Source organism: Osmerus mordax, chromosome 4, assembly GCF_038355195.1.
Source record: "Osmerus mordax isolate fOsmMor3 chromosome 4, fOsmMor3.pri, whole genome shotgun sequence".
Classification (NCBI taxonomy): domain Eukaryota; kingdom Metazoa; phylum Chordata; class Actinopteri; order Osmeriformes; family Osmeridae; genus Osmerus; species Osmerus mordax.
This window is the reverse complement of record NC_090053.1, coordinates 20,329,205-20,340,771: the sequence shown is the minus strand read 5'-3', so window position 1 is coordinate 20,340,771 and position 11,567 is coordinate 20,329,205. Positions and strand designations below refer to the sequence as shown.

The window sequence follows — 11,567 nt, the reverse complement described above, 5'->3', positions numbered from 1 at the left end:
CTCCCTCCTCCCTCCCTCCCTCATCTACTCTCTCCTTCCTCCTTCCTCTCCCTCCCTCCCTCTCTCCTCTCCTGTCTCGCTTCATCCCCCAGCCTCCAGGCAGCCCAGCGCGGCAGTTGTCCTGGTATACTGCTCCACCTGGCCGATCCCTGCAGCCCCACAGAGTACCCTCCAGCCCAGCCAGGACTCCAGGCAGCCCCACAGAGGACCCTCCAGCCCGGCCAGGACTCCTCGTCTGAGGGAAACACAGCGACCCCGGTCACTTGATTTCCTGGTCACCTGACCTCCTAGCTGCAAACAAGGAGCACAATCATCACACTGCAAAAACGCTCTATCAAATGTAAGTGTTACAAATATCAGTCATGAGTTTGCTTCCGCTTTAAACAAGTACATCTGGCTGCCAGTACAGTATGATATATTTTAAGAAACTGCCCATTTCTTAAAATGGGCCATTCATTTAAATTAAGTAACGAGATAAAGCATTTATACTAGAAGTAAATCCACCTAGATTTAAAATCTAAAAACAAGATGTCACTCTCAGATGTACAATTTTTGCTGTGTACTCCCCCTCCCCCACATCCTCCACTGTCCCGCAGGCTCCACCCAGCCTTGGGAGGGGGTTCTGGGGCCTGGTCCAGGACGTCAGACTGAGCGCTGTAGCCGTCTAACAGCTGTGTTTCTGGGGTTCTGAACCCTCTCTGGTCGCTGGCCGAGATGGAACAACAACAGTCGACGACATCTGGCTGAGGGAAATCTCGAAAGGGCATAAGGTCACGAAAGGTCAAACTGACCCCCTGACCTCCGTGTTGTGTCTCCCAGGGGGAGATGTACCATAGAGGAGTTCAAAGGTCATCACGGTATCTGGACATCTTGTGAAGAGTTACGTGGAAAAACAGTTTAAGAACAGAAGGGAGGCTGACGAGGTTGCTGTCGATACAGGGCGTGTCGGGGTCAGAGGTCAGGGTCCCTGGAGGGGGGGGGGGTCCTTGTAGCGCTGCCCATCGCTGAAGGAGAGATCCGTGTCCACCCCCTCAGGGGCTCCCAGAGAGAGATCTACGTCAGCGGGCCTCAGGAGGGAATCTGGAACATTCAGGGACAGGGAGGGGAGCTGGAACGACAGCAGAGGGAGGATCTCTGCTATTTAGGGATGAGAGGCTTGCATCAGCTGCTGCTGACAGTGTTGGTTCCCTCCCTCACACACACACACACACACACACACACACACACACACGTGCACACACACAGACAAGCTCATGTACACACACATACACACGTGCACACACGTGCACACACATGCACACACCTGTTCACACATATCTGCTTTCATGGTGTTGATGGCCCTCCACAAGGCCCTGCAGACAGGTGTTCCTGCAGATCCTCAGGAGCTGTCACTAAGACTGCTCACACACACACGCACACACACGCACACACACGCACACACACAAACACACGCACACAAACACGCACAAGCCCAAGTTCAAAAGCTGGATGATCAAACATTCAGAAATACCAGCTCCTCTCCTGGACTGCAGCTTATCTGAGGCTTGAACACTTTACAGTACGTGTTACCTAGACGATACCATCTCTCAGGCACTGAAACATGCCCTGCACTGGAGGCCAGGCTCAGGCCAGGTTCTGGGGGAGCGGAGCAGAGCAGTTCAACGGCCTTAAGTTCTGTTTGATTCTTTTTAATTTTACTGCTCCCTCAGATCCTCGCTTAGGTTGTCCTCCTGGCGTCCCCTGGGTTGGAGATCAAACCCTCGTTTGAAGTGGGGAGTCTCTCTCTCTTTCATTCCCTCTCTTTCATTCTCTCTTTCTCTTTCATTCTCTCTTTCTCTTTCATTCTGTCTCTCTCTCTCTCTCTCTTTCTCTCTCTCTCTCCCATCCTCAGATGAAAGTGGGGCAGTAGGAGGTCTCGCTGGCTCATAGAGCAGCCTCTGTAGACAGCAGCAGAAGACATGGGTTCCCCCCCCCTCCCCCTCCCCCCCCACCCCCCCACCCTGTCTCCCTCCCTCCCCTTCTCTCCCCCACCCTGTCTCCCTCCCTCCCCTTCTCTCCCCCACCCTGTCTCCCTCCCTCCCCTTCTCTCCCCCACCCTGTCTCCCTCCCTCCCCTTCTCTCCCCCACCCTGTCTTCCTCCCTCCCCTTCTCTCCCCCACCCTGTCTCCCTCCCTCCCCTTCTCTCCCCCACCCTGTCTCCCTCCCTCCCCTTCTCTCCCCCACCCTGTCTCCCTCCCTCCCCTTCTCTCCCCCACCCTGTCTCCCTCCCCCCACTGACATAAATCAGGGGAGGACTAGAGCAGTAGAAGACTCGGGAGCCTCTAGGATCTCTGGCTAATTGAACATGGCTCTGGTGTGTTGTACCCCTCCTCCTCCTTCCCCTCCTCCTCCCTGACCTCCTCTCCTTTAACGTCATCCCTCTCTTCACTGCCCTGTCACTCCCCCCCCCCCCTCCAGTGCACTCCTCCTTCTCCGCTCCTCAAATCCCTTCATCTTCCTCTCTCCTCCTTGCCCCTCCTCTCTCCCAGCCCACCCTGGAGAGCCCCCCCCCCCTCTCTCCCCTGCTTGTGCCGTACTGTTGTTGGTACACCCCCAGTGTGTTTTGGCCTTTGAAGGGAAATATAATGGAGTGGTAATTTGAGACATATTGTCTTTTCCTCCACGTCTTGCTCAACGGGTTATGGAATATGGAAGTTCAAAGTAAGCCTGGTCTCTCTCTCTCCCTCTTCCTTTCTCGCCCCCCCCCTCCCTCTCTCGCTCCCCTGATTGCAGTCTTAGAGAAAAAAAGAAAGGAAAGAATCCGAATCCCTTTCCTCTCTGCTGGCAGAGGGTGACCTTCACCTGCCGTGGCCTCTGGAAGGAGAGCGTTCGATTCCAGTGAAAGCAAAGAGGTAAGCGAGACAAACTGGTAATCAAGGCTCTGGACACAGAACACATGCATAATGAAACAGCTTTTTATTATTTACAGCAGTCTCACTCAGGGTTGAGGCTGTCATTGACATCAGCTTCAGTCCCTTTCCAGTCTCCCTCCTCATCAACAGCTGGATGGCTTTCTAGAAGCCCATTCCACGTGATAATAAATACAGAGTGAGCCAATGTTAGTATTAGAACTATACAACTCTTAAAAAACTGTCCAGGAGTGTGGTTAACTTATGGGATGTGTAAAAACTCTGTAAAACCAATCTTTTTATTTTATTTTTTATTTTATTTTCTTTCGACAATACATACAACCTAATCTTCGACCACTGCAAAAGAGAATATTTACACTGCCGCAGAAAGAAAAGGAGAGATTCCCCCTCGCCCCCCCATCCGCCCAGATCCCCCCTCCTCTCTGCGTCTTTTCAGGAATGTGCCTGCTGTAATTATGGGATGGCTTGCATAGCTACATAGTTTGGTTGTTGTTCCCCACTTCCCTGAACATATTGTAGGATGACACTGGGACCAGCAGCTCTGGGTTCCTGCTCCTACAGCACCACGCCTCCTTCCTGCTCCTACAGCGCCACGCCTCCTTCCTGCTCCTACAGCGCCACGCCTCCTTCCTGCTCCTACAGCGCCACGCCTCCTTCCTGCTCCTACAGCGCCACGTCTCCTTCCTGCTCCTACAACGCCACGCCTCCTTCCTGCTCCTACAGCGCCATGCCTCCTTCCTGCTCCTGCAGCGCAACGCCTCCTTCCTGCTCCTACAGCGCCACGCCTCCTTCCTGCTCCTACAGCGCCATGCCTCCTTCCTGCTCCTACAGCGCAACGCCTCCTTCCTGCTCCTACAGCGCCACGCCTCCTTCCTACCTTCTGTTTGAATTCTACGCAGGTTTTCTTCCCACCCAACTGATTCTTTTCATTAGTCACTCGCACACAGTAATCTCGCCTTACCAGGAATTCAGCACGTAATTAGCTGGAGAGAGAAAAATAAGCAGATCTTTAATGGGACACATTTATTTCAAATTGCACACTTTTTTTTCTGGAGACCTTGAAGGAGTGGAGAGAGGGTTTGAGCGTGGGGTGAGATGGGAAGGGGGGGCTGAAAAAAGGTGAGTGGGTGAAGGGGGGGGCACTTCTATGAAGTATCCTAATGAAAACCTTGGCACGGCCCGTTGAGTAAACTGCCGAGATCATACCCCTCCTCTGTCCGTGCGTAACTCAGCCCTGGACCCTGCCATGCCTCTCTGGCTACTTTTATTATCTTAGCCATGACAGTAAATCAACGCCAGATCACATCCTGGCTCTCCCTTCTCTCCCCAGCCCGCTAGCTTCGGTGGCTAGCGCAGTGCTAAGTCAACACATCACAGGCCATCCTCCCTCCATGTCACCCGATCACCAGAAACAAACAGGCCTGAACGGGCCCGGCCTGGAGGGAGGTGTGGACGGTGCCAAGATCATCAGCAGGAATCGGGGAGAGTTCCTCGGTAACCGTGGCGGCGGTGGTTCTGTGCGAGGCGTCCACCCCTGGCTCTCACACTTCACTGCCTGTTAATGACCTCATTAAAACGAGCTGTTTAGCTCTGGGATAATATTTGGAGTGGGCGAAGGCTCCTTCGCCCTGCCTCATAGGCGTGTAACAAGCAGGAGCTGTGTGAAGCATGGTGACACAGCCTGGGCCTGGGGGGCTGGAACAGGCCTGGGGGGCTGTGGACAGGAGGGGGGGCTGTGGACAGGCCTGGGGGGCTGGAACAGGCCTGGGGGGCTGTGGACAGGCCTGGGGGGCTGGAACAGGCCTGGGGGGCTGGGACAGGAGGGGGGGCTGTGGACAGGCCTGGGGGGCTGTGGACAGGAGGGGGGGCTGTGGACAGGAAAGAAGAAGCCCTTGTAGTCCCACACACCCAGAACACAGTGGGGAGGAAAACCAGCCTTCTCAGGCCACACTCCTGGGTGTCCACCTGACCCCAACGCCCTCAGACGCCCTCAGGTGGAGGATCCCAGCCCAGGTCAAGTTCCTCTCCTCTTGGGTCAAAGGTCAGCGACAGAGAAAACAGCTGAGGAAGGTTTGTGAATGGGGAGAGAGGGGGCTGCTGGGAAACATAGTTTTTCCTGTATGGTTTCCCCCCCGTCGCCCCCCACCCTCCCCCCCAGCCAGCCAGGCGGTTGAAATCTCCACACCTGGAGGCCACGGTGGTCCCGTGGCAATGACATCCCCATCGCCGGCGTCCCACGGTGATGACATCACTGCCCCTCGTCCATGCTGACTCCCATGCGCTTCATGACGGTGACCCTGGAGCTGGAGGTGGGCGGGGGCTTCCGCAGCAGGTCCGCCCTCGGCTTGAACTGATCCACCAGGATCTGGAGAACAGACTCCATTTTCTGGTCCATCTGGAACATCTATATATATATATACATATATATATATATATATATATATATATAGAAACAAAAACACAAACAAGAAAAACAAGCATGTTGACTCCAACATTACGACACGAAGAAGGAATGTACTAATGCCACAGATGAGATTCCCTTTGTCCTCCAGGGTTTGTGGTGACTGTACAGTCCCGATGACAGGAGTGCACGGCTCAATAACATGTTTGCTCTGTCACAGTCCACCTGCCAGGGCAACTGTGTTTCTGTACAGCAGATACATATGAGAGGCCGTATAGGCCTTAATTCATACTTGATCTCACATACACGCCATTACCTCACATATATACCATTATACTCTCACATATACACCATTATACTCTCACATATATACCATTATACTCTCACATATATACCATTATACTCTCACATATACACCATTATACTCTCACATATACACTATCATACTCTCACATATACACCATTATACTCTTGCACATAAACTGGCATACTCTCTTACACACACAGAAATACCGTCTTATATGCACCATCATACTAAAGTATGACAATATATGTCAGAGACAAATAGTATGTGTGAAACAGAATGTTACTATATGTAAGAGAATAACAGGATGTGTAAGAGAGAATACTTGTCTATGTGAGAGAGAATACTTATCTATGTGAGAGAGAATACTTGTCTATGTGAGAGAGAATACTTTTCTATGTGAGAGAGAATACTTGTCTATGTGAGAGAGAATACTTGTCTATGTGAGAGAGAATACTTGTCTATGTGAGAGAGAATACTTGTCTATGTGAGAGAGTTTGATTGAAACGGAAGGCAGTTTGATTGAAAAGGAAGTAGTACTGAATTCTCAGTTCCTGATTGGCTTACACATGAAGAAGGATTTGGGGTAGATGTAGCTAATGCCCACCTTCCCTATCAAGACGAGACTGAGTGACATGGCAAGATGGCAGAGAGTGGGCGGCTTAATGAAGCCATTGGACTTATTAATAACATTTTGAATACTCCAAATGCTGCGGCGTTAATGTAGGGAGGACAGACCCGTTCCTGAAATACGTTTTTACAGTTATTCCTGGAGACATTATGGAATTAAATTACATATTAACTATACTAAAATACTTGTGCACAATAATATTGGATAAATGTAGACGTTTTTAAAGGTTTTTAATTTTACCCCAAAGCTTTTTGTGAAAATGAGGCTAGTTTCACGACAGCGACTTTGGATGTAGACTAAGCTACTTTAACGTGTTAACTGATTAGCCAGTATGAGTGAGATATGTATACAGTCACATTAACAAACCTCTTCTTTGTAAACTATTTCGTCTTAAATACGATGGGAACACATCACAATAACAATTCCAAAACGCACCACACGCCAAACACATTTTTTGTCAAGGCGTCTCAGCTCAGATTCCGAGTCGGATCCATGAAGCTATTTCGTTGCAGTGAATGGGTGCGGGCACTCATCGGGCATAGGGGCCTACACTCAAATAGGATCTTAAAAGTCCCAACTGGAAAATGTTGTGAACAGATTTACATCAAATTCAGGTTGTGGCATTGAAGTTTAGGTTAGTAGCCAAGGGTGTAAAGACCACTCGGCTAATTAAAGACGTCAACGGTTAAAACCCCAGTGCCACGGGACGGTATTCACACAGGCATTGGCTTTAATTTAAATGATAGTTTGTTTCATCAATTGAAAAACTGATCTAGGACTTTTGACTCAAGTAGTGGGGGTCGGTATAGCTTCCTAAACAACTATGGAGTTCTACATTTGAGTTTTTTAGTGGATTTGCTTGAATCGTTGTCAGAAATGTTGGAATCAAAGACGACAGCCATCCACAGTGGCTATTTCTAACGCTAACGATGAAATGCGCCGGCTCTTCAGACCTGGATCAGGTGCATCACGGAGCGGCAGCAGCACTCTGTCAGGAGTTAGTCTTAACCGAAATACTGTGGAGTTTGATATTGGGATTGCGCCATCACTTGGCTGGCATTAAGACTAGCTCCTGACAGAGGGCTGCTGCCGCTCCTTGATGCACCTGATCCAGGTCTGAAGAGCCGGTGCATTTCATTGTCAACGTTAGCGTTAGAAACAGCCCCCGTGTATGGCTGTCGTCTTTGATACAACATTTCTGACAATGACGCCGCAGGATTTGGAGTATGCAAAATGTTATTAATGAATCCATCTTGTCATGTCAGTCAGTCTCGTCTTGATAGGGAAGGTGGGCGTTAGCTACATCTACCCCAAATCCTTCTTCATGTGTAAGCCAATCAGGAACTGAGAATTCAGTACTACTTCCTTTTCAATCAAACTGCCTTCCGTTTCAATCAAACTCTCTCACATAGACAAGTATTCTCTCTCACATAGACAAGTATTCTCTCTCACATAGACAAGTATTCTCTCTCACATAGACAAGTATTCTCTCTCACATAGACAAGTATTCTCTCTCACATAGAAAAGTATTCTCTCTCACATAGACAAGTATTCTCTCTTACATAGACAAGTATTCTCTCTTACATAGACAAGTATTCTCTCTTACACATCCTGTTATTCTCGTACATATACTAACATTCTGTTTCACACATACTATTTGTCTCTTACATATATTGTCATACTTTAGTATGATGGTGCATATAAGAGGGTATTTGTGTGTGTGTAAGAGAGTATGCCAGTTTAAGTGCAAGAGTATAATGGTGTATATGTGAGAGTATAATGGTATATATGTGAGAGTATAATGGTGTATATGTGAGACCAAGTAGTTTATGTGCAAGAGTATAATGGTATATATGTGAGAGTATAATGGTATATATGTGAGAGTATAATGGTACATATGTGAGAGTATAATGGTATATATGTGAGAGTATAATGGTATATATGTGAGGTTATGGTGTTGTATGTGAGACCAAGTAGTTTATGTGCAAGAGTATAATGGTATATATGTGAGAGTATAATGGTATATATGTGAGAGTATAATGGTATATATGTGAGGTTATGGTGTTGTATGTGAGACCAAGTAGTTTATGTGCAAGAGTATAATGGTATATATGTGAGAGTATAATGGTATATATGTGAGAGTATAATGGTACATATGTGAGAGTATAATGGTATATATGTGAGAGTATGATGGTATATATGTGAGAGTATAATGGTATATATGTGAGAGTATGATGGTATATATGTGAGGTCATGGCGTGTATGTGAGACCAAGTATGAATTATGGCCTATACGGCCTCTCATAGATACACACTGTCACGCACACACATACACACAAACACACACACACACCCAAACACACACACACACACAAACACACACACACTGTTGACACGATGGCTTGACTGTAAACACAGGTGTGTCACCCAGCAGAATTGTCTCTGAGAGAGAGGCGCCGCCTAACTAGCATGTGTAGAGAGGAGAACCCACATCAATACAGTACTGTGAGACAGGCTGGCTCGCCTGGCCAGCACGCACACACACACACACACACACACACGCATTCACACACACACACACACACACACACTCACACACACACACACGCATTCACACACACATCTTCAAAGACTCTACCACCCTGGCCTTGGTGCTACTGTATTTATCTAGTTATCCTGACACACACATAATTTAACACACACACACACTCATCATTGAGCACACACACACACACTCATCATTGAGCACGCACACACACCCCCACAAACACACCCGCATGACTGAGAGCACACATCACGTCCCTGCCTGACTGCAGACAGGCAGACAGGCAGACAGACAGACAGACAGGCAGACAGACAGACAGACAGGCAGACAGGCAGAGAGGCAGACAGGCAGAGAGGCAGACAGACAGACAGACAGGCAGGCAGGCAGGCAGGCAGACAGGCAGAGAGGCAGACAGACAGACAGACAGACAGACAGGCAGGCAGGCAGGCAGGCAGGCAGACAGGCAGAGAGGCAGACAGACAGGCAGAGAGGCAGACAGACAGACAGACAGACAGGCAGGCAGGCAGAGAGGCAGACAGACAGACAGGCAGACAGGCTCCCTCCCCATTCCAGAACACTAGACAGGAAGTTCAGCCTAGACCACTTGGCTAACGCAGTCAGCCTCCCCTGCTATCTTCCCCCGGCTCCCCCCTCCTCCTCTCCAGACCTCTTTAGCGTGTTCCTGAAGCCCTGACACTTTTACAGCAGAGCAGGACGCCAGGCAGCCGCTGCTGCCTGGCAGCGGGAGAGGAGCGCAGATATGAAACATGTCAGACGTGATCACGCCAGACGAGCCTCGGCCCGGGCTCGCAGGATCAAAGAGGGAACAAGACGCGCCCTCTAAATCAGGAGAAGAGCAGGCGTCAGGGCTGAGCCGGGAGCCGGCCGGCGCACTTCGCTCGCCCTGCGCACGCTCGCTCGCCCCAACAGCACCCAGCCCCGGATCGGAAACATGTCCGGCCGTCATCTACAGACTCCTGAATTCCTGCGGTATTCTAGCGTGGATCAGGAATTCCTGTCGTAACTCTGGGAGTGAGAGGTGACCCGACGGTGACCCACCGCGGAGACCAACAACAACACCAGACCAACAACAACACCAGGCAGACGTGTGTGAAGACCCTGACAGGGTTCATTCATCATGGGGAGTGTGAGTGTGTGTCAGTGTTCAGTATAGTGCTGCTCTGTGGACAGTGGGGGCCTGGTGGGACACACTGGACTGGGTTGGTAAACATGGAGGGTCGGCTGGTGACAGAGTGTGTGTGAGTGTGTGTTGGGACTGGGTCAGAGAATGTGTGTGAGTGTGTGTGAGTGTGTGTTGGGACTGGGTCAGAGAGTGTGTGTGAGTGTGTGTTGGGACTGGGTCAGAGAGAGTGTGTGAGTGTGTGTGAGAGTTGGAGACTGGGTCAGAGCGTGTGTGTGAGTGTGTATGAGTGTTGGGTACTGGGTCAGAGAGTTGTGTGTGAGTGTGTGTGAGTGTTGGGACTGGGTTAGAGAGAGTGTGTGAGTGTGTGTGAGTGTTGGGACTGGGTTAGAGAGTGTGTGTGAGTGTGTGTGAGTGAATGTTGGGACTGGGTCTGAGAGAGTGTGTGAGTGTGTGTGAGTGTTGGGACTGGGTCTGAGAGAGAGTGTGTGAGTGTGTGTGAGTGTTGGGACTGGGTCAGAGAGTGTGTGTGAGTGTTGGGACTGGGTCAGGGAGTGTGTGTGAGTGTGTGTGACTGAGACCCAGTGGTGGCAAGGCCACTGTCACTGTGTCATGAAGGACATGTGATACAGGAACAAGCTGAAGCTTCAGCTGTCCCCAAACCCCAAAACCAACACATGGTGCCTGTCCCCAAGCCTGTCCCCAAGCCTCCCCAACGCCACACCCCACCCCACCACACCCCACCACACCCCACCACACCCCACCACACACACCCCACCACACCCCACCCCACCACACCCCACCCCACCCCACCCCATCCCCAGCCACCCCACCCCACCCCCACCCCACCCCATCCCAGCCACCCCCACCCCACCACACCCCACCACACCCCACCACACCCCACCATACCCCACCACACCACACCCCACCCCACCCCAGCCACCACACCCCACCCCAGCCACCCCAGCCACCACACCACACCACACCCCACCCCAGCCACCCCACCCCACCCCACCACACCCCACCCAGCCACTCCACCCCACCCCCACCACACCCCACCATACCCCACCACACCCCACCACACCACACCACACCCACCCCACCCCAGCCACCCCCACCCCACCCCACCACCACCCCCACCCAGCCACCCCACCACAGCCCACCACAGCCACACCCCACCAAACCACACCATACCCCACCCCACCCACCAGAGCCCATCCCCACTCCCAGCCCTCCCCTCCAGGCGCACCAGACCAGGCCTTTTTTCTGTGGAGCGACACACGCACACACAGAGGTGGTCTTCAGAAGAGGTCCTCACCCTTCCTGCGTCCTCCTCCCTGAGTCTCCAGGGCTGTTCTCAGACAGCGCCCATGCCGCCAGCGTGCTAGCACGCCCCTGTTTGTGTCTCCGTGTTGATGTGTCACTGGGGAGACAGCAGACAACAGGAATGTTAGATTCCCGAGCCTGTTTGTCACGACAACAGGTTCCTGTCTGACCAGTGGAGCTCTGCTGGATGGAGAGGGGACTTTGGAGAGATTAAACTCTTTTCAGTCAACAAGTGTTCAATCAGAATGTAAACACCTCCCACCGTTCATCATGGGTCTTCATTAGATCAGTCAGCTGTGTTGGATGGAATG

The 11,567-nt window shown here is 51.1% G+C and overlaps 1 pseudogene; it reads right to left on the bottom strand.

The window, feature by feature from the left end:
* Nucleotides 1-5,157: 5,157 nt before the first annotated feature.
* The window catches only part of LOC136942290 (transcriptional enhancer factor TEF-3-like), a 34,350-nt pseudogene continuing 27,940 nt past the window's right edge, over nucleotides 5,158-11,567 (bottom strand).